This window comes from Crocodylus porosus, unplaced genomic scaffold, assembly GCF_001723895.1.
Source record: "Crocodylus porosus isolate Cpor-Errol unplaced genomic scaffold, CroPor_comp1, whole genome shotgun sequence".
In the NCBI taxonomy this organism is placed as follows: domain Eukaryota; kingdom Metazoa; phylum Chordata; order Crocodylia; family Crocodylidae; genus Crocodylus; species Crocodylus porosus.
Window position 1 is genome coordinate 16,660,319 of NW_017728928.1, and position 27,264 is coordinate 16,687,582.

Consider the following 27,264-nt stretch of genomic DNA (forward strand, 5'->3'; position numbering starts at 1 on the left):
TTTCTGGTTCCAGGATGGCAACCCTTCCCTCTCAAAAGGAGTATTGGGGGGAGGCACAAGGGGGGGGGGACTTCTGGTGGCAAAGGTCAGGGGCTAGGGGAGGGAATTCTGGTCTCAAGATGGCGACTAGAGGGTGGGGCATCTGTCCCCCTAAAATTGGCACTCACCAACCAGGGAGCAGGGAGCTCTGGCCAGTGCCCTCCCTGAGAAGCGCCAGTGGCACTTCCGGTTGGTGATCAACCGAAAGCACCAGTGGCACTTCCAGTCTGCCACTAGCACTTCTGCTGGGGGACCCCATGCCCCTTGGTGATAGGCAGCTGGTGCAGAGCCATGAGGCACCAGTCACCCATGTGAACTAGGTAACATAAATCAGACATAAACCTACTTTGGAGTGGTGTAAATTTAAGCTACCTAAAGGATGCTTAAAACTAGTTCCAAGTGCTAATGTGTGCACAGTCCAGCGGTTAAGAGCTCCAGGAGCCAAATAACAAGGCCCCAAGGTGCATAAGCTTTTGTGAGCAAGAACTTACTTCATTAAATGCTATAACATAGCATACAATAGGACTGTCCAACTTCTAAGCAACTGGGGAATGTCCTTGGTATGGATAACAACAGTGGGGCCCTGGTAGCACAAGCCACAGGCAGCACACACTCCCTGGTGCTCCCTCACTGCACCATGCCACAGGCTCCCCCAGTGACATGAGCTGCCTGTCCCTGTCCCAGAGGACAGGAGCAGAAAGTGAAAGCTAAGGGAGGGAGGAGGAGCCTAGAGACCCCAGCTATGGCAGCAGCCGGAGCAATAAATGGAGTGGTGGCTGGGCAAGAGTTATAGGTGCCAAGTACGTGGGAGTCCGAGGGCCCTGGACCCCCTCGGGAAGAGGCCATAGGGTAACCACCCACCCCTAACTGGGTGGGACAGTCCCAGAATGGGAACATCAAGTCCCAATCCTGGGCTGCATGACTCTGACATTTGTCTTGGATTCCCAGTATTGTGCAGGGATATCAGTTTTCCATTCACCATGGAAAATGCAGGAAATGGTGGGTTTCCCCTTGCAGGCTGGCAGAGTTCCAGCCTGCACTGGGCTGTGGGGAGTGGGATGCAGGGGGCGCCACATGCATGTGTGCACACATGCACATGGCCGGAAACACAGCCTCAGGCAATAGTAGAAAGCAGCTTCCGCAGCTACCTGCAGATAAGTTTATGAGAGGAGGTGCAGATTGAGGGCCCCATGATGAGGGAGAAAGTGGGGCTGGGCCTGGTGCCCAGACAGGGCAGTGCATGCGGCCCAGGACGTGGAGAGGGATAGAGCCCCAGGTGGCTTGTTCGTGGGCAGGGCAGCTCCCTGCCACGGTGTACACTCCCAGGGAGGGAGGCATTGGAGGACACATGCTCCCCCCCACCCCAGATTTGTGCACAGAGCAGAGGTGGATGCAGGCTTCCAGTTGCAGGCTTGGAGCTCCCTGCCGTGCTGCACTCCCCCCAGGAACCCTGTGCCAGCTGCACCACCATGGCAAGGCACCCTCTAACCACCTGGCAGCAGCAGAGGGTACAACTCTGTGTCACTGTCCCCACTGCTGCCAGGTGAGCAGCAGGCACCTTGCCATGGTGGTGCAGCTGTTATGGGGCTCCCAGGAGGTGGGCAGGAGGGTGGGAGGTCCTGAGCCTGCAGTGGGCAGCCCACATCTGCCCCTGCCTTCCCACAGGCTCTGCTCAGCTCTGCTCCAGCCATGCTGCCGGGGTGCATGTGGCCACTGTCTTAGCACCCTCCCCCCAACAAAAATAAAAATTGTTGCCTACGGTAGGAGCCCCAAGACCATTAACTTCTTGCAGATCACATGCGCTCCACAGGGCACCAGTGGTACAGTCCTGGTATAGAACATAGCATCTGATAAAGTGACCCCTTGCTCATGAAAACTTACACCTCTCCAATTCAGGTAGTTTGTGCAGATATAGAGTATGTCATGAGGCCTACATAGATGGGGACTTCTGTCATTAATATGTCAACTTGGAAATATTAATGTTTTGCACTAAATTACCTCAAAGAATATCAGTGATCTCCAGTAGGACTGTAAACTAGTATAAGACTGTGTGGGTGAGGTCCTATTTTCTTTTTAAACAAGTGTTTGAAAGGAAAAGGTTTCCTTTGGAAAATATCTGATATAAACCTCCAACACAGCTTGTGTTCAAGCACCAAGATTATTCTATCTAGCTTTCATCTACTCTGAGTGAGAGCATATGCCCTTTGCCAATGACAAAAATGTCATTAGCAAAGTTAAATACTCTTCCGTGAGTGTACATGTGGGAGGGAAAAGGAGTGTTCAAAACAACTGCTTATAGGATTGTGCGGTTTCTTAATTGTTCTGTAACTGAATTAGTTTATAAAGTAACACTGTTTTTATTGCCTATCACCCTAACCTTATAAATAAATAAAATGTTCTGAACTTGTAAGATAAAAACAGATGCTTCTGAAAGCCTGACTGGAACCAATCCAAGAAATTCACTGAAATCTAAATTGACTCCCATTTTTGTCCCGAAAGAAAAGATCACATGCTCATATTATCCAATAAAGTTACAAGCTATATAGTAAGATAAAAGTAAAAGCATCAGTATCATTATTGCACAGAATACTGGATATGTCTAGGTCACAGAATAGGTATTCCTCTAAATATATCCTGTAGTTAGGATTTTTGAAAAAGGTATATATGTTGCAGACAATAGAGTAATAAAAACACTTTTATGGCTATCAACCCATTTTAAAGACAGCTACAGATTAAGATCCTCAAGGCCATACAGCATATCAGTGGCAGAGCCAAGAGTCCCAAATAGCAGATTAAACCCATATTCCAAACACCACCTTGTATTATCATACTCTTAAGTATCACTGCCTTAAGTGGCAGTATTATGTAGCATTTATTGTTGGGTCTTAGGCTATGGATTCACTGTAGTGTGAAGCTGAGCTCTTCCTCAGGTATTGCTGAGGGATGTGCAAAGCAGGCCCTCTTTGATTTGAATTTGGCCCGAATCAGGGACAGTGATTCGATTAATTGATTTGGATCACTGTCCCTGATTCAATTCGGTTGAATCTGAATCTGAAGATTCAATGCTGATTCAGAGAATCAGCAATTTGGACACAGACATAGCTTTAAAAGTTTTTCCTACATACCTTGAGGTACCAGCACAGCTCATGATTGCTGCAGTGCTGAGGCATATGGAGCATCCCACAGAAGTGCAGGGAGGGTGGCCCCCACATGGCCAGCAGCAAACCTGGAAGTGGACCGGAACTACTTCCAGTCCACTTGTGGGTCTGCTGGGGAGTGTGCTGGGCCCTCCTCATGCCTCTCTGGCTTGGGAATTGGTTGCAGGGGGAACCCAGGTGCCCTCTTCCCCCTCCCCCCCCCCCAGACCTACGAGACACCAGTCGGCAAGCTGGGGGGGCCCCCAGCATGCTCCCTGGCACATCCAGAAGCGGACCTGGCCCACTTCCACGTCTGCTGCCGAGCACAGTGGGGAACCCCTCATGCTTCTGTGGGACACACTGTGGGCCCCAGCATTGCAGTGTTCATGGGCCACCTGCTACCTAGAGGTATGTAGAAAAAAATATTTAAAGCTGTGTCTATGTCCAAATTGCCGACTCTTTCCGAATCTCTCCAAATCGATTTGGAGGGTTCTGATTTGATTTGGAGAGATTAAAGAGTCCTCTGATTTGATTCAGATTTGGAGATTCAGCCACCAAATCGGGCTGAATCTCCGCCAAATCAAATCAGGGACCAAAGCTTCACACAGCCCCAATTGCTAAGCATCTATCCTGTTCATGCATAGAGATTGCTGACCAAAATTTGTTAGTGCTTTCAGTGCAAACTTTAGCACAGCTGGAAATATAAGGCTACAGGTGAGGTGCCACTTTTGCTTTGCAGTGAGAACGTCTGGAGAACTGCTTGCATGCTCATTGTCCTTTGATTCCCTCTGTATGTATAGGGGATTCTCCTACAAACAGGTTCTCCTACAGTTCACTGGGAAACAATCATTGAGCAGTTCAGTTTACTGCAGGACAAAGAATCATGACACAGTAAATTAGGTATGGCTTTGGAGTGTGGTTGTTCACACCTGAGTGCACTAATGTGTGTGTGGTCATTCACACATGCTAAACATCAGTGAGTTAACTCTGCTTGAGGGTATGCCTTCAACAGCTGAAGGTATAGAGGCTTATATAATATATTTGTACCAACAGTACCCTACTGTGACGGTCAGCTGCATTAGTTAAGTTAGCCTCTGGGTATAAATATAGAAACTCATTAAAATGTAATTTAGGATGAAGTACTCATCAACTCACTGTTACAGCTGAAGTAGGTAAGTGCAGATCTTATTTGCTGTTCAAACAAATATAGCTTTATTTAAACCCCCCCAAATTTGGCTTCTCTGTTGTTTCTTGTTTTATGGTTCCTGGCTTGATTGTTGAACAAGAAATATATAATGAAGCAGACAAACTGTGCATACACAATCACCCACCCTGAAAAACAGTGATAGAACTATAAGTGAAGGAAAACAAGAGTACAGAAAGAACCCATTATTGTATTTTATGTAAAGGAAATAACATATTTAGGTAAACTTTAATCAAACAAGATTGATTCATGTTATTCTGATGGTGACCCTCAATGAGGAAGATACAGATAAGCATTAAAATTAAACAATATGACTTGTATCCTGTTCCGTTGTTTCTCCTTCCTGTCTACAAATCCTTCATCAGTGTACATTCAGTTCCCCTGTATAAAAGGACAGTATCAAAATAAACAAACCCCAAATCTGGCACACAGCACTTTAAAGTAAAGGCATAGTAGAATACCCTTCTGCTGAAAGGTAGGAGAATTCCTCTAAACTAGTTCTAGCATTTGCCAACAAGATGATAGGGCAGCCAATGTCCACTCAAAATCTGTGTCCACACCTCTAACTTCCTGTGCCCAGCAAACATGTGGTGGTGCACTACCTCCTGGAACAGAAGCAATGTGACTAAGAGTCAGTGCCCAAATTGCTCATCCTTGGCATCACACAGGTGTTGCTGCCAAAGGTAGCATACATGCAGTGAGTGTGAAGGTCCCAATGTCCAACATGGGAAGTTTGCAGTCTTGATATGGCCAAAGACTGTGGAAATAGTTCTTGGATTACATTAAATGGTTCTTGGATTACATTACATTAAAACTTGTTATAAGGTGGACTACCTGGATTTGTTTGGGCAGTTTAGGACCCATTCCACTAAAGCCTATGCAGTCTCTGGTACATCTCAGGGAGATATCTCAATTTGAGAGACTTGTGTAAAGAAAAAACAAATAGAAAACGTAAGTGACGAAAAGATGGTTTAGAAAGCCAAATATATGGTTATGATAATTTGCAGAATCTGTCCATACACGTCTCATGGATTCTGGTTCCTGTTATAAAATCGCTTTATCATGAATGTTTTAACATGTGCAGAATCCAGCCACCATTTTTGTCAGAATGGCATCATGTTTCCTCAAGACCAAGGATAATGGACAACCGCTGAAGCTGAACAGCCAAGGCCTAAAGAAGGGAAATTCCTTCAAGGCAGAAAAATTAAAGTAGGTGTTGGCACAGCCATTCAAAAACTAAGGGTGAGGACTTATCTATGCCAGAGTTACTGCACTTCTAAACCACAGGCCAGATCTTGTGCATTGAGTCCATAGGGCTCCCCAAGAGTCTGGAAATTTGACAGTGGGGGGTCAGTGTCAGCATTAATTACCACTCCCTTGCTGCCATATTTCCAGACTGTGGGGAGCCCCATGACTGTGGTGCCCCCACCCTGTAAGTGGTCAGATCCAGATGCATGGGGCTGGGCTGCCATGCAGCCAGATCTGGGCACATGGGATCAGGTCGGTATGCTGGATCGCACCCACAGGCCAACCCTGTATGGGTTTCAACCCATCGACCAACCCAGCACCACTCATTTGGCCTGTGGGGCCAGAAAGTTGGACACAACTGGTCTACACTAATCTGCACATCCATATCCTCCTGGCAGCTCTATTTGGGTCTACAGCAGCAGATGTACCGCTCAAGTACAAAGTGCACCCTAAGAAGCATGCTGTGGCAGAACACCTTTGGTGGTGCTTGCCACTTGAGGGCCCTCACAGGCTCTGAAGAGAGCCTGCTTTGGAGGAGCAGCAAGGGGAGGCCTCCCCCCAGGTACCATTTTAAGAAAGAAGGTGTGTGGCAGGGCACTGTTGGTGCCTGCTACTTTAAGATCTGAGCCAAGCAGCCAGCAGGTGCTTGATTGTGATGGCCATTTTAGATCCCTGGCTGCCTATATAAACAGATCAGTTCCCTGCTGGCAGGGGAGGCAGTAACGCTGCCTGGCTACAAGGCTCCATAACATCCTGGTGGTAAGGGCAGGAGCTGTAGGGGATGGTTTGGAGGCTCCTGGCCATGACCTAAAACTGCACCATGCTGGGAGCGGGTGGCTTGGTGGGCTCTCAGTGGTGCGGGAGCCCCCAGTAAATGCCAGGCTAGTTATCACCCTGGTGAAAGGCAGGTAGGGGCACCTTAACCTTAGCCCTCACATTTGGGTGGGTCTGGTAACACTGGAGGCAGTTGAGGCCAGGCACGACTATGGCCACCTGAGCCCTGGGGGGTGCAAGACCCCGAGGAGGGAGTAGTGGGGGCCAGGCATGGCTACAGCCACCTGAGCTCACCAAGGAGATAAGCCCCATTGCCCCAAGTGAAGGGGGCGGTGTGGAGCCCTGAGTGATGGGGAGTAGGCTAGGGTATGTTTCTAGATGCCTAAGGCTGTAGTGTGGGCCAGAGGTCGAGTAAAGGGGGGCTCAGCCCGAGAGCAAGGGGCGAGTCCTGACCCTAGTAAGTCCTCCACCGCTGGGAGGCCAAGTGTGGGTCAAAAGGAAGACCTATAGTTAGAGCACAATGATCTGCTGCTCCAGGGGGGGAGTGAGAGTCACCCACTAGTAGGATCCAGAAGGCAGACCCCAGAGAGAGAGTGGGGCTAGAGGCTCAGAGGGCTGATGTAGAGTACCCTCGACTGGTCAATGCTGGGGCCAGGACCAGAACGGTCAAAAGGGCCAGGGGCCCACCGCAAGGGATGCTCAGAGCTGAGGGCCTGGGGTTCCAACCTGCATTGGAGGTCAGGCCAGGGCCTATGTGGCCAAAGGTCCCAGGGGGACCACACCTGAGATGGGAAATAGTTTCAGGGAGCTAGGCAGCCCGAATGAAGGCAGGGTACGCCACCAGAATGGAAGGATCTTAGGGGGGTCTGAACTGCAGGATTCTAGGACCCAGTGTGGGCCTGGTGAGATTAACACCAGTGGATGCCAACTGCAAGGAATAGGCTGCGGTGTAGGGCAGGTATGGAGCTGCAGATAGCACCCCCTGGCATCAGGGCAAGAATGGACAGCCTCCCGCCTTAATTAACATCTTAATTAATTAAGAACAAGGCGTGGCAGGTGAGTCAAGAGGGGGGCGTGCCCAAAGGCAAGTGGGGACACTAGCACTGTGGCTAGGCGGGGAGCCCCACTTTGCCACACATGCTGTTGCTGAAGGGGCCACTACAGAAGGCAGAAAACATAGAAGTATCTAAATGTGTTTTCTATCAGCTGCCAGATGATCTCCCTCTACACGTGAAGCTAAAGGCATAATGGGATCTAATGCACAATTCACACAATCACGCTTCCTGCCACATCACAAGTGCATGGCAAGAAGCGCAATTGTGGGATCATGCATTGGATCTCATCGCACCTTACTGCTGGTACAAGGAGAGCCTGAACTCTTCTTTTTTTTCTTTTTTAACAAATGAAACCTGGTTTCTTTGTGGGTCATTACATTTGTGACAAAACGCTGGAGGACAAATCCTGGCACTCTATAGTCAATGGGAGTTTTGCCTTTGACTACAACAGAGCCAAAATGTACCCCAAAACTCCAGAAAATTGGTTCAAATAAAATTCTGAAAACAACTTCATTGGAGAGCTGTCCCTCCACTACAGATTTCAGATAGGTGAGACCAAGACAACAGTCCTTCTATGCAAGAAAATGCTACCAAACAGGCATGCAGAAATCTATGAGAACACCACGCATGCCATCACACACAGCCTTCTCTGTGGTATCTTATATAGTCTTACCATATTTTAACTAAACTGAGGCTACTTCATTGTATGCTTTTTATATGCAATGTGGCTTAACAGAGGATGATTTAAAGGGTGTTTTTTATATTTAATATAAAATAATGATGCTGGGGTATTCGGGGGGAGAAAGAAAGAGAGTACTTATTTATTTTTTAGATCTGTATACTACCTCCTTGCATTATAAAAATCAACAACTGATTGTACCTGGAAAACCAAGGGAGACATCAGACAGTTTTAACTGAAAATATATCACCAAATTTTCCCTTAATTGTGGAATTTCTCCTTCCAAACTGCCTAAATTAATACACCAATAAAGCTTTGTATCACACTGTAAATAGAGACAATGTGTTCTCAGATTATTGTATTATAAAATTACAATTAAAAAAACCTATTGCATATACAGTCCAGTTATGTTTGTAAAAGCATGCAAGCATGTTTTTAAGTTTGCTTCAACAATGTTACAGACTATTAAAATTTAAATAATTAGCAAATAATTCAATATTCCTCAGCTCTGTCTGTAACTTCCAAGTTACTGTATCTTATATATCTATGAGATATGCATAAGATTTTATGGTCTATAAAATGATAAAATAGAATTAACAAAGGTTGGTATGACTCCATGCTAGAGGTCTGGAATTTATTATAAATATTTCCTAATGTTATTTTATTGGAAGAACATTTTAAGATTATACATTTCCAGTATTAAAACATTCCTATTACTTATACACCAACAAAGAAAGTATGAAATAAATTTAAAATCACTGGCTTCCAGGTTTAACAAATTAAGCAACTTTATAAAACTTTTTTGTTTTATATCTCATGTGAGAAGGTAAGTAATCATAGTGCCTAATAAAGTTACATGTTTTAACAGTTAAAAGCAGCTATTCAGTTTTTTCCATGCTTATCTAATCACAAAACCTGGTCCACTCAAAGCAGTTTTGCAAGAGTGGAAACCAATTTGTAATTTAAAGAATTAAAAGATTCAAGAGTATATAAATGTGGAACAACTGTGCATATTTGTTTTCATAATAGCTTGTATTCATGAAAAGAAAACCCTAACTAAACCCCCCCAGATTTGATTTATCTAAAAAATCTATTCAACTTAATTTATTGGTCTTGACCAAATGAACAGTCACAATAGGATATTCCTAGAATTCTGAACTGGATGTCACTGCTTATCGGCCTCTGCCTATAAACTGTCATATTCAGTGATGCAGGGATCTGGGTTTTCTGTTTCCCATGGAAAAACAGAGAAAATGTGCATTTCTCCTTTTAGCAGAGAAACCTGCAGATTTCCTGCTTTTGGAAAGAGCTCTGTAGGCTGGTTGATCTCCAGTCTTCAAGAGCTGTTTGCAAACAGGGCAGGAAACCCCCAGCCCTGCCCGGAGCGGGAGGGAGAAGGGCGGGGCCTGAGGCTCTCAGTCAGTGACGGCTCCGCTTGGCCTCACTCTTTGATCCTGGAGTCTGCGTGATAAGTGAAGCTTGCAGGGGGCCGGGGACCCCTCTGGCAGGGCTGAGGGGTTGTGGGTTATGGTTGGGGCTACTGGCAGGGCTGGGCGGGAAGCCAGTAGCCATCCCCGGCCCTGCCCAAGCAGGCTTCAGCAGCTCCATGCTGCTTCTGCTGTAGCTGCCTTATGTTGGGGGCAGGGAGCTGCAGACTTGGGTCCCTGGCAGCTGGGGGCCCCCTCCAACAGGGCTGGGGGTAGGGGTGTGGGTGGGAGGCAAGAGGAATGAGTAGAGCGGGGGGGCTCTTGTAGGGTTAAGTGAGGGGCATCAGCAGGGCTAGGAGAGGCTGTGGTGGGGCTTCTAATTTTAATAACGGATTTTGAGGGTTTTTTTTTTTTTTTTTCAGAGAATTTCTAATTTTTTTTCCCCCCCAGAGAAAAACAGGATCCCTGGTGATAAGTCACAGATTTACCTGTAGACTTCTCATAATGCATGAGTCTTCTGGGCCAAATCCACAAGAAGTTAATTTTTATGATCCAGTCCATGATGGAGAGATGAACAGGGCCTGGAAGTTTTAGCAGAGTTTCAGCAAGTGAAAACGGGGAGATAAAGCAGAGATAATCCCACAATCTGTTCTCTTGACTCAAGGGCAATCGGCATTCTTTAATTATAGGCCAATGAACTTTCCCATTTATTACATATACATGACTGAATATATAAGCTCTACTGTCACTTCAACTAGTCCTTGTGAGTAATGATGGCCAAAACTCAAAAGGCTGGGATAAACTCTGACACTTTCTGATATTACGATAAATTATCCAGTGCATCTAAAGGTCAGGTTCCTCTTCATCTTTTGCATATAGATTCCTTTCACTTTCCTTCTTTTCTCCCATAACCATTCTGATATAACATGCAAACTCACATTTTCCACTAGCTTCCCCATGCCTTTCCCTTTTCTTTCTGACCCTCCAAATGCAGTTTTGATCCCATTCCTGGCATTTACCAGTCTCTCTGATGTTTGATGGACATAAACTGCTCTACTCAAATATGACATGCTCTGGGGAATTCACTGGAAGTATCTGAGAATGCCTATGAGAAGCCTAATATATGAGATTTGAAACAGCATGGTGAGTCCATCAAGGGCTGCAGCAACAAAGCTAGAAGGATGAAGTAAGAAAATCTGTTAATGTCTACAGAGAAGGGCAGAAATATTTAGCTTTAATGTTCTGTTTAGATTCTGGTCCATGAAAGGCAGAGGTCTGGCCCCTTCACTGTCTAACTACCCAACATTCTATAAAAAAAGAATATTTTCAAGATATCAGCACAGTGCCAATTTTACCATTTCTTGTCTAAATGCTTAACTTGCCATTATTGTGGGGAAAAGTTTCCTGACATACTGATAGATGGAGAACAAGAAGAAAGGAGGGCAACAAGCAAGGAGGGCAACTGGATGCATCAGGGGAAAAGGAAGACATCAGGAGTAAGACAAAGAAAGGCAAAAAGTAGGACATAATTTGAAGGAATAGAAGCAAGAAAATTGGCCTTGTCACCAGGAAAAAAGTAGGTGCCAGAAGGTCTGAACTGGGAAGCTTCTATCATCAGCAAAAAGAAGTAAAGGAGGGGGTAAGTATTGGGAGGAGAACTGGCCCTGATATCTGCTGCTACCTCTGATAGAAGAAAGAACAGAAGGAAATGAAATGAGAGAGAACCAGTGAGGCAATTTTGATACTGTACAGTTGCAGGAGCATAGGCATTCGAGATGAAAGAGATGACACTGCATTCACCTGACTGAAACGTATCACCTATGCTGCTCATACTGGTAAGTGTAAAGGTCAGCTGCCTGAGTGTACTTAGTGTCAGGTGTCAGCAAGATCATCTCTATTTTGTCCTTGATTAAGTCAAAACATTCAGACTGTTTCACTGGCTTCTAATAAGCAGAGATATGGGTTTTATGTTTCCCACGGGGAAACAGAAAAAAACACGCATTTTCCCTTTTAACCAAGAAAAGCATGGATTTTTAATTTTAATGGAGAAATATGTGGATTTTCTGCTTTTGCAAAGAATTTTGCAGGCTGGCAGGTTCCAGCCTGCAAGGGGCTGTAGGGGGTGGGAGAAGGGTGGTCAGGCAGGGGGCACCATGTGCATGGTGGCCAGGCAGTCTGGAGAGCAGCTCCCGCAGGTAAGTCTGGAAGAGAAGAGGGAAGTTTGAGGCCCCCACAGGGAGGGAGTTGGACAGGGCTGGGGCTGCAGCCCAGCCTGGGCACTGTGTGGAGCCTGGGGACAGAATGCAAAGCCAAAGGGCCCCAGTGGGTAGTGAGACAGAGCCAGGCAGTTCATCTAGGGGGCAGGGATGGCTGGCTCCCTGCTGCTGAATGCACTCCTGGTGGGGAGGGCATGGGGGGTCACATGCCTTCTCCCAGATCTGTGCGTGAGGCGGAGTCAGGCTGCCTGCTGTGGGCTCGGGATCCCAGCCCTGCTGCCCTCCCCCTGGGACCTAGCATGGCAGGGTAGAGTGGGACTGAACGAGGAAGCTCCTTGCCACTGATGGGAACTCTGCACCATCGTGGTTTAGTGCCTCCTGCCCTCCTGGCAGCAGTGGGTGTGGCAGCATGGGTTCTGTCCCTCACTGCTGCTGGGGGAGCAGGCGACGCTTTGACATGGTGGCACGGAGCTCCCAGAAGTGGCAAGGAGCTTCACTGTTCAGCCCCACTCTGCCCTGCTGCACTGGGTCCCGCCCACTGGGATGCTGAGGCCCCAGGGGAGGGCAACAGTGAGTGAAGCGCCCAGACCGCAGTGGGCAGCCGCATCCATCCTGTCCCCCCACACAAGCTCTGCTCCGGCCATGCTGCCTGTGGAGGAGGATGGCCAAGCTCTGCACTCCACTATGTCACAGCAGCCACCACCTCCCATGGGTGGATCCTGTGTGAGCAAAGAGGGCAGTATGCATTCTGATTTTCCATGATACAAAACCCAAAATCAAATTTGCAGGTACTTAGAATTTATTTTATTTTAGTGATTGAGGCACTGGTAGGCTTCTGAATTGCTTTAAGATTGTAAGTGTATCAATAAAACTTTGTGTTCAATTGAAACCTATATATATAGTTACATTTCATTTTATTTACAAATTTGGGGGGTTTTAAAGCAGAGAATATGTAATATTTCTTTTACCAGAGAATTTGCGATTTTTAAACAGAGAATAAAAACAGGATCCCTGCTAATGAGGCATCATTTACAGGATAGATGATGCATTAAGAAGATAAAGTAGCAGTCATTCATTCAGTTGCTGACTGGCTAAACAAAGGCAATCTAGAGCAGAGGGAAAGCTGGTATGTGAAATCCATTTTGTTCCCAGTAAAAATCATCTTCCTTCAGTTCGGACCTAAAGATTCTCAGTCCTTCCACAGCAGTGTCCAGATGACACACAGCTGTTTGGCAACTGTTACAACGCTAACCAGAAAACGTATTCTCTTGCGCTCATTACGATTCCCCCAACATGCTTATAGGAGTCCTGGCATCGTCAGTGTTATCCACAGTGTTCCTTAGCCAGAGAATGTCACACAGGACTGACAGTTGAAACCTGGAACCAGAGACCTACAGGTGTGGTTGCCTCCTGCAATAAAATTATATGTTGAATAATGGAACATGATATCCATTTGAGAGAACAGTTATTTTCACCTTGTATCTAGCTGACAAGGAATCTAAATTGGTTATCATTTAGAATAAAACAAACATGATTGCACCAACTGTCTTTTCTCAGTAACGAACCTGCATGCAATTAAAAAGGCAGCAGGATGCCAGTTCTTCCTATTTCTGAATAGATAATCTTCTTGTTTACTCTATTATTCAGAAAATGCATTTATGACTCAGCTGGGTTATTTTGCAAGTGGGGATGAGCCAACATTTGGTTGTTTTGTTTTCAAATGCAGAAGTTTTTCGACATGTGAAACTTATTATATGTTTGCAATTAATTTAAAGGGACTAGAGAAAGAAAGATTACTTCTGGCATGAATTTTTTACATAGGACTGCGTGGGCAAAAAGCTCTCACTTGAAACAGCTGTGTAAAGTTACTCAAGCTAGCTTGCTTTTTCTCTCTTTGATAAGCCTCCAGTCTGCCTGGGAATTCTTATTTATTCCAAATCTCATTCTTGTAGGGGTTATTTGCCAACCCTTTCTCCCTCATAGCTGTAAACTCATTTTCAAGCAGCTGCTGACATGTGAACTCACATAAATTCTACCCACACAGACATATAAGTCACCTCAGCATCCTGATATACTTAAAAGAAAGGACTCTAAAGCTTCAAATCTGTAAAAACAGTGAAGGGAAAAATGAGAAGTACAGGTTGTATCTAATGACATAAATTGCAAAAAGATAAAACAGGGAGATATATTTCCCCTCACTGGTAGAAAAGAAGTACTGGCAAGGGTTTTAAGATGAAGTGTAATGTGATAAATGTCCAGGCAATATCTGTGACATTCATGTGTGCCAGCTCTGTAACACAGCCTAACAGCATCACAGATTGAAAATGTTAGCTATGGTGTCATCAAACAAATAAACAATACCAACACTAAACCCTCCTGTCAAAGAAGAAGTATACAAAATAGAACAGCTGGAATTATTGTTGTAAGAACAAGATATAAGCTAGTTCTGGATCCACCTATGTAGTATGGATCCAAAAGTAAATGGACAACCTAGAACTCCCATTACTTGCAAATCCCTACCATTCAGAAGTTTCAAAGCAGGAAACTGTAAATATATTAAATTCTAAATAGCAGAGCTACAAGGGTATAGGTTGTAGCCGTACTGATCTAAGGACATAGGCAGTCAAGGTTCTTTAGGTAAATCTGATATTTTTATTAGGCCAACTAAATAGTTGGAAAAATTCTTCTTAGCCAGCTTTTGGGTATAAATACCCTTCATCTGGCTGAGGAAGCATTTGCAGTTGGTGTGCACTCTTTGTGGATGGAATGAATAGTAAAGTAGGCCTACACAAGCTTCCCAGTAGGGCTGTCTGTGGCAACCCCATGACAGAGCTACCTACAACCCTAGTCTCACACGACACTTGGGGGACCAGTAACCTACCTTAGTACGTCATGTTGGCACTGGCCCTCATATTGGGAACTTCCTTCCCAACTGAGATTAATAATGTAGTTCACATCTTTCAGAACGACAGTAAAGAGCAGTCTAAAGTCTCTGACAGACACCAAAGTAAGTTATAATTGGGTTACATTTTCAAGTTTGTCTGGCCAACTTTTATTTAAATTCAAGTTCAGATTCTGATGTAATCAAGTGACTAGGATTCAGAGCCCCAGGTACTCACTTGCCATCTGGTTCTGCTGTCAATATTCTGATGTCTGTTGGGCAGTAACAATTACAGGTTATATCGAGAAAGGCAATGGCAGAAGATATCGGCAACAGGATTTGCAGAGTGAATGCAGGCAAGTGAAAACACGATTTGAGAGGAAGTCCTGGAAATTATGTTCCATTGATTGAGAGTTAAGCATGTGTGACGTTCACAAGGGCAAAAAGGACAAGAGGATGTAATGCAGCCAACTGTAAGTAACACATAGGGTTGAGAAAGAAGTAGCTTCTCTATCTGATGCAAGTACAAGCTCTGAAATTCCAAGGAAAAAGTCCTTGCATTTTTCACACAGACCAAACATATTACACTTCTTTCATCTTCAAAATCTTTCAACCTCAAAAAAAAAAAAAAAAAAAAACTCTGTTAAAGGACAGATTTTTTTTTTTTTTTTATTTCCACATGACCTTTCCTCTAGACTTGTTAAAGAAAGAAAGAAAAAAACTTCTGAGGATTGCTTGGCTTAGTGCTGGTGATGACTGGTAATGTTTTCAAAAGACCTAAGGAATTAAGGTACTTTTTAAATTTGTATCCAGCATCATATACAGCAAATACTGAATCTGAAAATTCAGGCAGAAGCTTTGTAATATATTAAATGTAGCAGAAATGCATAATGGTTACAAGTAGATACTTTCCCTGTAAAATTAATTTTCCGTGGTTAATACTCTTTGGTACAGAGACAGGTGTGTTTTGAGAAAATTAAATGCTAAACAAAACAAATATATACCAGGCAGTCATTTAATGACCTACAGCTTTCAGTAAAAAAAAAATCTAAGTATCACATGGTCTCTCTCAAAGTCTTCATAGCCTTAGGCATCTTCTGTAGAAAATGACAACAGAATTCTTATTCTAAAATGATGTCTGCAAATACTTCAGAGCAGCTTTTCAAAGCTATATTTTACTCTATCAGCAGATTTATATCCTTGAGCTATAATCAAAAAAATAAAACATAATATTAGCTTCTCTCTCTTCCTTTCCTCACAAACCAGCTATCATTACTGAAAAAAAATGTATACCTGATTAGTAGCAACAACCAAATTATAAAAACACCTATATTTTTGGTATCTTTAAGGTTTCTGGACTCAAGACTAATAAAACTGAATTATTTATTATGCAACACCTTCATTAGATGCTTATATCTACATACACATTTTTAAAAAATCCAGTAAATATATATTTTTTAAATACATACTTTGAGAGTTCTCTTTTGTTTATATAAATTTAACAAACAGTTCTTAAAGCCTTGAGTCTGAAATCATTTTACTTACTGGAATTGTTCCTCTCCCCTCTACCCCTTCCTATTGCCCATGAACACTTATTTATTATGGAAAGACCACTCATACCCCCACCTTGAGCACAGACAGATGTTCAAAAGGCACCAGACCGCCAAAGGTTAGTGCTGACTTCGTTAAGGAGCACTTGGAAGACCTGGATGGGTACAAGTCAGCTGGCCCGGATGACCTCCATCCATGGGTGCTGAAGGAATTGCTCAGCATCAGTGCTGAGCCGCTGGCACAGCTATTTGAGCGCTCATGGTGCTCCGGACAGGTCCCTGAGGACTGGAGAAAGGCCAGTGTGGTGCCCATTTTTAAGAAGGGGAGAATGAAGGAGCCAGGTAACTCTAGGCCAGTCAATCTTACCTCTATCCCTGGGAAAATACTGAAAAAAAAAAAAAATCAAAGAACATATTTGTGAAAGCCCAGCAAGGGAAACAATGCTGAAAGGAAACCAGCACGGGTTCGTCGCAGGTAGATCCTGCCTGATAAACCTTATAGCCTTTTATGACCAAGTCACACACTGCCTTGACACAGGAGCGGAGGCCGATGTCATCTACCTTTTTAGGATGGCCTTTGACACAGCTTAGCATCCTATTCTCATATGGAAGCTAACGGGCTGTGGAGTGGATACCTACACAGTAAGGTGGGTGGCTAACCGGCTTAGGGACCGCATCCAGAGAGTGGTGGTGGACGGGTCATTTTCAACCTGGAAGGAGGTGAGCAGTGGGGTCCCACAGGGTTCAGTCCTTGGGTCGGTATTATTTAATATCTTCATCAGCGATTTGAATGAGGGTATGTTGAGCACCCTTTCCAAGTTCTCAGATGATACCAAATTATGGGGCAAAGTTAATACACCAGAGGGCAGGGAGCAGTTACAGGCCGACCTGGACAGGTTAGGTCAATGGGCAGAACATAATAGGATGCAATTCAACAAAGATAAATGTAAGGTACTCCACCTAGGAAGGAGGAATCCCCTGCACACTTACAGGTTGGGGGATGTCCTCTCAGAAGCTGAGAGAGATCTTGGAGTCATAGTTGACTCCAAGATGAACATGAGCTGGCAGTGCAACAAGACCATCAACAAAGCCAATCACAACTCGTCATATATTAGCAGATGCATGACCAACAGATTGAGGGAGGCGATGCTCCCCACCCATGCGACTTTAGTCAGGCCACAGTTCGAGTACTGTGGCCAGTTTTGGGCACCACACTAGAAAGGGTTCAGAGGAGGGCCACCTGCATGATTAGTGGTCTCTGTGAAAGACCCTACGAGGAGAGGTTGAGAGATCTGGATCTCTTCAGCCTATACAAAAGACAGCTAAGGGGTGACCTTGCGGCCGCCTATAAATTTAATCAGGGGAGGACAGCAGGGAATTGGGGATGTGCTGTTTACCAGAGTGCCCCAGGGAGTAACTAGCAATAATGAGCGTAAACTAGTGGAGAGAAGATTTAAGTTAGACATTAGGAAGAAATTTTTTACAATAAGGGTGGCCAGAGTCTGGAATGGGCTTCCAAGAGAGGTGGTGCTGCCATCTAACTTGGAGGTCTTCAAGAGGAGGCTTGACAATCACCTGGCTGGGGTTGTCTGACCTCAGTCTTCTTTTCTGCCAGAGGCAGGGGGTCGGACACCATGATCCACTGGGTCCCTTCCAACTCTATAATCTATGAATCTCATACAGGATATTGCTGATATAGAGTAAGCCTAATAGGTGAATAAGTTAATGCTCCAATGTGTTATGCTTTTGCCTAACTCATAGTGTATGACAGAGCAAATCAACTCACTTTTCTCTATCTCAATTTGTCTTTCTATAAAATGATTTTAACAACATGTTTGCCTTACAATTCATGACAAAAATGTTAGGCCCTTTATTTAATTCTTATTGGGGTGTATTTTGAGATCCTCAGCTGAATTATGACATTGATGAATTAACAGAACATAATAATGAAGTACTTCAAAGTACTTAGAATTTGAAAACAGATTTTAAAAATTAGTTTTTTCTTCAAAAATGGATAGTTTCACTGAAAGTAAAATAATATTATCCACTGAAAGTAAAATAATATTATTCATATGCTGCTTCCATTATGATTAGAGTTGGCCCTCCTTTTTAAATACATAAGCTACAGATTTCAAAAGCATCCAAAATTACCAACCGTTTCAAAGAAAGCTACCTTAAATTTCACTGTGTTATTATTACACTAAAAAAGAAAAGGAAAGTACATCAGAGCATCAGGAACATGATTTTTTTATTACTTTAATGACCATCAAAAATATAATAAGTTCTTTCTTTCCTTAATATTCCTTGATAGAGAAAAACAGCATCTGGTTTACTGCCTGGAGGGTTCAAATTGTATTTGTGCAATTCACAGCAGGTCAGTGCTAGAATAGAATCTAAACTGAGATACCATGGTCTGTATTGCTACGGCTTATTACACTGGCAAGTTTTCAGTTGACCCCTTTATGTTAGTACTAACAGAACGTAAAAGTCAGGGCTGGGAGTCAAGGAACACAAGTTTTGTTTCCAACTCTGCCACTGATCTGCATGATGACCTTGGCAAGCCTCTGCACCTCAGTTTCCTCATCTCTAAAAAGCAGTCATTTCATCCAGATATAATCTTCCCAGTATCATTTCCTCTCTACGTTGCACAAATAATTTGTTTTTAAATTATACGGCATTTAACATCTGGGGTTGACTGGGTTGATGAAGGGGGCAGGGAGGGAGTGGAAGCAGTGCCTGGTTTTCTATATCTGCCTGGGGAGTTCCAAGTATCCAAATCAGAACAGGTTGCTTAATCTTGTATTATTATTACTTTATACAAATGAGAACAGGGATACAAGGAATTCCTCAGCTAGGAAAAAAGTGTATCCCTATGACCAGAAACCAGAAGACAATTCTATTTCTGTAAATATTCTAAATAGGATAATTAGGAAATGAAGCATAAACCAAGCAGGAAAAATATTGCAATCTCAATACAGGTGAAGCATTAAACAAATGTTACTTAAAATTATCAACCAAAGTGTAGGTGAAGAATCCAAATTTTCTGAACAAATATTTTGATTAAATGCTGTTTTCACCGTTATCCTCACAACAAATTGTTTGTCCACAGTTAGTACCCATGCTTTTCTTTAGATGTTGCATTCAGTAACACAGGCTAACATTTAAGAATGTGTGGACCTACCATAAGCATTTTTAGCAGTAAGTATTCCATGCTAAGACGTTCTAATTTTGTACTCCAGCACAACGTTTCCTGTACTTTCTGGACAAATTAGTACAAACCTTGTAATAACAATGGCAGTTTGCCATCGTGGCTGTAGCTTTCAACTGCTTCCACTTAAAAGAAAGTTGCTGCTTGCTTTACGTCTAGCTCCTTACACTAACTGAGCCTGTGGTGCACATATCTATCTTTAACACAGAACCTAAGAGTTGAGGGAAGTGAGGGAAATAAACAGCACCTTCCACTGGAGCCTGTAATTCAACCCGTCTCCCAACACAAACACACTGTTCTCCTAAAATGACTGACACTGCTTAACCAAAGGAAAAAAGACCAAACCATTAGGGGAAACTTTAGCACCTGGTGGTGCTACCACAGTATGCAGAGGCTATCCAGGCTACTACAACATGATCGTGGCTGCCCTTTCATCATTAATCGCTGTTAACATGCTTGGTTTTATAGTGTAACAAGCTGCCGGTCTGCTATAGGTTAGAACAGGAGCTGTAGGGGGGTATGATTTGGAGGGTGACAACAGTACCAGGAAGCTCCATGTCAGTGTTAGACAACCCCTGGCACAGGCACCAGTATGTGGCACGCAAAGACACATGCGGGGGGGGGATGGCGGAGAAGAGGTCGGGGCTGTACTACCGCAAGGATCGGACCCCTCGTGGCTCTCCCACCATCTCTCCCTGGCACTCCAGCATCTTACAAGTTGAGGCTGCAGGCGTTTTTGGCACTCTGCCCAAAAATATTGCTGACCCCTGCTCCACGTACTGGGAGAACTGTGCAACAGCTCTGACAACTCAATGCATCACATGGCTACAAACAGCAGCACTGAATACAGTGCACTTAAATAAAGAACAAAATTGTTCCAGTTTAAATCAAGTCCCTTTATTACTACACAAATTTCTGTAAATTAAACATATAAGAAACAGAAAGTAGTAGTATCTGTCCCAAAGAGTTTATAATACATTTAATTGCTTCCTTTTGATTGTGCACAGCATAAAAAAAGCACCTGTATACAGGCTCTGAACACCATACCAATAATTTATGACAAAACCAAATGCAACAAAAATATTTCCTGCCCTATGTCAACCCCCATTCTGTGAAATTTTAAGTCTTGGAGCCATATATTAGAAAGGGGCATTCATTTTCTCAGACATTATGGTGCTAAGTTTGGTATAAAAACCTAGATATTGGTTACATGGTATTCTCAGCTTGAATTCCTACAGGCCAGGCCCAGGAACAGTTTTCCTTCTAGGGTAGCTTCTAGAATGGTAGGGAAAAAAAACGCAGTTATCCAAGCATCTCACTAAATATCAACACCCTGGTTAGCAGTTGCAGAAAAAGAGCAAGTCAAGAGGACAGAACTGTCATCTCGCTCTCTTTCACTGAACTATCGTTTCTCTTCATTCTTCTGCATACAAGGGCCCTTGTATAAATGCGGCGCGTACGGGAAGTTTCCTCTGCCACTGCTTATATTTGTTGTTAAAGCACTTCAGTCTCTAAGACTCTGTCTGCACTGGTAATTTCTGTAGCTTTTCCCACAATTATCCCCACCCCCGGGCAGTCCAGGATAGCTACAGGAAATGCTAGAAAAGCACTGGCATTTTTATCATCACACTGCCTAACCTTACTTTGAGGCACCATGAGACACCTGCAGCTGTGGGGGGTAACCCCAGAATTGGGGAAGGGTTGGGAGCTGAGGTTTTTGGCATTGCCCTTCACTGGGGACCAAGATGTGGTGAAGCAGTGTGGGTTTTTTGGCTTTTGTTTTTTGTTTTAATTGAATAATGTGTTTTTCTTGTAGGGAAGTGGATAATGAATGGGTGATGGAAATAGCCACAGTCCTTCCTGTAAGAGAGTGGGGTATGGCTTGGAAGAGACTGTAAGGTGGTCGGGGAACTTCCCTGCAAGGGGTGGAAGGGAACTGTTTCTTTTAGAGAGGTACCAAATGTGGATTGGGAAGCAAGGTTGGGTTGGAGGAGGAAGAGAGGGAATAAAACTCTCTTAGATCAGAGGCAGGGGACCAGGAATGGATGGGTTGGGGTGGACTGGACTCCTTTTAAATCTGTTGCCTCTAAGGGGGAAGGGTTTTATTTGGTCTCTATAATTCCTTCTCTCTCATTGTAAGCCATCCTAGCCCTTTTGGGAAAGGTGCCATATACATCTCATACATAAAATCAATAAATAAAAATAAAATGCTTTCAGCCATGGAGAGGACTTGCCTACACAGCATTCCAGCCCCTGCTGCCAGCAGTGGAAGTGCATCAAGTACGTACAAATAAGAAGTGCAAGTGAGACATTTCAAATGAAGTGCTCATATGTACAATGCTAAAAGTTATCACAATTCATCACCTTCAAACTGCAATAAAGGCACTGAAAATAATCTTTGTTAATGCTGTTGCATAACAACATGGTTTTGGTCTTTTTAGATTGTACAGTAAATATGAACCAGATCAAAATAACTAAATAGAATCTATTACTCTCTGAAATTTAAATCAGCATAGAATAAAAGGATATGATGTTCTCTCTCTGTGTAAAAGGATGATGAAGACATCTTGCAGAGAGATATAAAAATGCTGACATTAAGGGTAAAGCAGCTATATTTTATGCATCATTGGCATACACCTTTTAAAACGGGATATTGCATCTTTAAACATTATTATTCCTTCATCTAAGAAAAAGAACCAAATCCTCACAAAAGTGACTTTGTACATGTTAACTGGGTTATAGCCCACAAAATCTGCTATCACTGTCACCCAGCATGCTGACAGGAAGTAGTTGCTGCCTTGAGCCTTGATCTGCCCACGTGAAATGGAGCTTGCTGGCTGACCACAGACAGGCCTCTGTTCCCTTTATAATTGTCAACATCTGCTCTGCAGATCTATGAATAATTTTATGACAAAAAAATTCTACTGACTCCAAAGCTTCTTTACACATGTGTAATCTGAGGCAGGCTTTAAAATAGACCCTGTTCTGTTCACAGGTTAGGATCTACATTCTTTTAAAAACACTATAAAAAAGCATGCAGGGTGGGAGAAGCTGATTTGCTGGCTACTTGCTTCTCAAATCAGGTGGCTGGACAAATGCTGGCAGTGTCTATCATGCACTGATTTCAAACACTGCAAGTGCCAAGAGGCAACCTATTTGTGGTGGGGCTACATGGTGGCTGTGGTCATTGCCTTCAATTTACCGGTTGCTGTAAGTGATCCATGCTCAGCTGCAGCAACACTCAACTCATAAACATCTTACTCCTGAAGGGTGAGGATGTAGAACCGCAGGTGGCAGACATCTGATATGGGGAGGAAAACTCCATTTTAAGTCAAAAGAATAATACACTTGAAGAACAGTTGCCAGAGTTGTCATTGGGGAGCTAATATTTTTCTCTGGTTACAAGCAAGCTATCACATTAAAACACCCTAAGGATAAATGTATAATAATTGTCTATAACAGCTTCCATTTATTTATTTATTTCACATTTGTAGTCCTTCCAGAAGAAGTGCGACACTACCAGAGCTGCATGTAAGATGGCAACTGAGACAGATAGTAAAGCTGCTGTCATTGGCTCAGCAAAAACACAAGATTTGAAAACAGAGACAGATTTATATAAGGCCCTGAAGGTAAGAGTCAAAAATATTAAACAGAAGACAAAGTGAAATCAGAGCAAGTCTAGCATCACATTTAGCATACCAGTGATTATTAGTTTTTAGAACAATACTCAGGTAAATGCTAAGACTAGAGCTATTGGCAGATCAGGATTGTCTCAAAATATAACATTTTCCAAAATACTTGAGTAACGTAGAAATATGAGTCCCATTTTCAAAAGTGATGTAGGCATTTACAAGTGAAGTACAAGCCAAACGGACTCCAGTGGGGCTCCTTCCAGGTCACCTATGCACTTCTGAAATCGTTACTCAGTTATTAGATTTATTATCTAAATCATAGTAGTCAACTTTCCAGAACCATTAAATCAGAAATGTTTCTAACCACTTTTTAGCACAGATTTCCACTACCCCAAATACTGATTGCAGACTATTTCTTGGGAAAGCTATTCTTTTCCTTTTATGGTAGTTGTGACTAAGAGGTCAGATTTCTAGCATAGGAAAGAATAACTGACTATAAGAGCAGAATAAATTACTGGATTATGATCATATCGCCTGAGTACAAGCCACAGGACTTTCTTGAATTAGTTCTTAAATTAATTCCTTGCAATACCTTTTTCTGCTATACTGAATAATCTTCTACTGTATTTCGGTTCCTCACATAGATAATTATAAACTGCGATCAAGTAACCAACCCTTTAGCTTGGCCTTTGTTAAGCTAAACAGTTTCACCATAAGACAGTTTTCCAATTCTTTAACTATGTTTTTTTCCTGAAATCTCCCTGATTTTTAACATAATTCTAGAACTGTAGACACCTCAGAACTATATAGAGTACTCCAGCTGCTGTTGTACCAAAGTTAAGGACTAATATAAATGCAAAACATTAGATGCCATCCAATATCTGAAGAGACAGAGAATCAGAAACACAGAGGGAGAAACACAGCATACATACACTAGTCATACCCAGTATCATTTTCTTTTTACTATCTGTTCTTCCTACTTCTATATATTTACATATTCCACCCACCCCCAAAATATTCCATTTGTTAATGCTTCTGCAACTAGAGCCTGCTCCTTCCTGGCTTGGTCAGCATTTTGGGTTACAACTGCCATGGAAATTTCTGTGCTCTAATTGGTACATTACCAATGGAAAATTGAGATGGCATAGATATTAACCTTTTAGCCTTGGTTGCACTCTGTATGAACGCTGTTAAACGTTTATCAAACTGAGTTTTAATTTTAGCAATGCACTGAAAGATCTTTCCTTGGTAGGAATGAAAAGAAAAGATCAGCAATGTGGTTTCTCTCAGAAATATGAAGTCCTAATAATGTTGCCTCCCACCTGATAACCAATGACTTTTAGCAAGTCTGGTCACTTCAAGGATATTGGGACACCCAGAGCAACCTAATCTTTATAATACAGAGGCAGAAGCCTTCATGCATATAACCATTTCTAAATCCATAACCAAATAATTAAATCTTCAATGCTTTAGGATCTATAGTGGCACGTTTAAGGGTAGCTATTGAGAAAATACAATGCAGTTTGCCCCTTGCAGAAGGAATGGTGAATATAGTCTGTAATTAATTTGTGACTATTTTATGGGGCCTACAGCATTAAATTCTGTAAAGGATTAGAGATGAAGGAGTAAGTGAGTGATGTTAAGTGCCATTATAATTTAATCAGTGGCATAAAGACCACTGTCAAAGACAGGCAGTCCTCAGACTTACCACACAATTGGCCTGAAAAATGCATCTTAAGTCAAAACGTCGTAACTTGGAACAAATTTTCCCATAGGAACAATGTTCTAATTGGGGAATCGGTTCCTTTACGATGCTTGATACAGCTGCATCCATCTGGTAGGTCTGGTGTGGTGGAAGGGGAGGGGGAAGTGAAGGCGTGTGCGGGGCAGATCAAGGCCCCCAAGGGGAGGAAGAGACTGGGGCTAGTGCAAGTTGCTCATCTGATGGCTTCCACCACTCATCTGGGATGGCATGGGGTGGTGCCTGTGTGCTCCCAGATCTGCGCGGGGCGAGGCAGGGTGGGCAGGGCTAGGACTGCATCAGGATGTACTGGGAGCAGGGGCTATGCCCTCCTGCCTCCTGCCCATCTGGGGCAGGACAGGCATGGGACAGGGCTACTGCGCTGCCTTCAGACAAGCAGCATGCAGTGGCTTGCCCCCACCCCGCCCAGATGAGCCGTGACTACGTCCTGTGCCCGCCCTACCCTGAATGGTGGCAGAGCACGGGGAGGGTGTGTGCCCTCGGACTGGGGCAGGGCAGATGGCAGACTGAAGGCAATGGGGGGACCATAGCCCCACCCATAGGCTCTGCCACCTGCCTGGAGCACAGCCCAGCACAGCCCCAGTCTTGCCCCGATCCGGAGGCACACACTCCCCACCATGCCCTGCTGCCGCTCACCCAGCTGGGGCAGGGTGGCCGTGGGATGGAGCCACACCTCATCTGGGAGGGGGCAGCAGCTCCTGCTGCTGCACATTGTTTGTCCGGAGGCCGCACAGCAGCCCTGTCCTGCACTGTCCCCAGCAGAGTGAGCAGTGGGATGGCATAGCCCCCACTCCCAGCGCAGCCTGGTGCAGCCCCAGCCTTACCCAGACCGGGGGGCCACATGTGCCCCCCCCATGCCCTGCCAGACAAGTGGCGGGAGCCACCAGATGAGCGACTTGCTCCAGCTCCAGCCCCTCCTTCACCACAGGGGGCCTTGATCTGCACCCCCACACCCTTTCTCTTCCTCCTCCCCTTCCACCACACCAGACTTATCAGTTGGATGCAGCTGTATCAAGCGTTGTAAAGCCGAAACACAGGTCAGAAGGTTGAAACAGGGTGTCAATTTATAAACGTCTTAAGTGCCATTCATTGTAGCTTGAAAAATTGTAAGTTGAGGACTTCCTGTATACTGAAAAGAGTCAAACACCACAAAAGAGAACATACAATACAAATCTGAGACCAAACTGCTGCCAGAAAAGAAAGGAAAAATGAAAAGAAAAGTCCCTAAATCACACAAACAATTAGACAGAGATGTCTTCTACAGGTGAAAAACTTTAATTTTGTAGGTTTGGTATGGATGTTCTTTTAAGTAAATTACAATTAAAATGAAAGTAAGCTTTTATACTAATTAAGGAATTTCTCACTGGGAGTGAAGGTGTGGAAATGTAGCAGCAAGTGTAATATTAATTTTCCAGGTGAAAATAAAGGTCTACCGCTTCACTTGAGGATTACCTTCAATGAGCTGATGTCTGTCTCAGAGCAATTCTATTGTCTTGCAAGATAGAGAGATGCCTATTACCACTTCACTCAGCTGTGTTTTCAGGCTCCCTCTGCTGATCAAGGGCCTTCAGAATGATGGCACACTTCTGATTTGATCAAGCAAGTGATAAACAGAAAACACCCATACATATTTTGTATGAGGATTTAAGGTGGTGAAAGTGCTTTAAATAAAGAGCTCAATGTGGTATATAACATGAAGTGAGGGTTTCCGATCACCTGTCACCATAACTGGCACCCTGGCTGGCAGTCTAAACAACAAAGCCAACAACTGAATGAAACAGGGACTTTGTATCCCTAGAAGCAGTCCTTTTAGGAGAGATAAGAAATAGTGGGGTAATGATAGAAAGCATCCATGACTGCTGTCCTTGGACAGCCAGATTTTAGTTTCCGTTGCTTTTGATCTGGCATTACCACTAACCTTGCTAAAAATTAAACAAATAAGAATGGGTCCATTTCCTGAATTCTGTATGAATTAGTCCTGACAAGCATCTCCTGCTCTCAGTATTTTTATGCAGATTTGCTTGGGATGCTCTGCTGGGGTCCAGCAAGTCATGCCAGCTCTTTGATGGGTCTTAGTGTTGCTTCTTTCAAATGCAATACAGTCTGCAGTTTAAGATGTGCCTTATCCAATTTTAGGTACCTTTATCAAAGTGTCTCCAAACAATATGGGTCAATTTATGGGATGGTGGGACATAGCAGAAGTGCTTCTTCCTATCACCTCTAAAAGGACTAAATGGTATTATAACCTCCATAAACCCCCCCTTCCCACTCTCCCCCCCACTGAAGGGAGTATATAGAGGTCTGTACGTGACATTTTGGAAGCCTAAACCTTTGATGTGGGAGGAAGAATAAAGAGAACTGGTGCCTGCAGAGAAAACACCATGTTCCATGTCACAGACCACAATTCTGACCACATTCCATGAGACTCTATATAAATAAATCCAACATTTGT

General features: G+C 43.7%; 1 protein-coding gene and 1 long non-coding RNA gene across 11 annotated transcripts in view; both read right to left on the reverse strand.

The window, feature by feature from the left end:
* LOC109315154 lies at window positions 1-26,681 on the reverse strand. The gene is made up of 4 exons (XR_002102441.1): window positions 26,670-26,681; window positions 9,634-9,637; window positions 8,147-8,154; window positions 1-150 (listed from the first exon to the last, which is right to left on the reverse strand). It is a non-coding gene; the product is annotated as an uncharacterized LOC109315154 (long non-coding RNA).
* B3GNTL1 (UDP-GlcNAc:betaGal beta-1,3-N-acetylglucosaminyltransferase-like 1) overlaps window positions 1-27,264 on the reverse strand; it is a 316,252-nt gene that overhangs the window by 169,912 nt on the left and 119,076 nt on the right. The window lies entirely within an intron of this gene.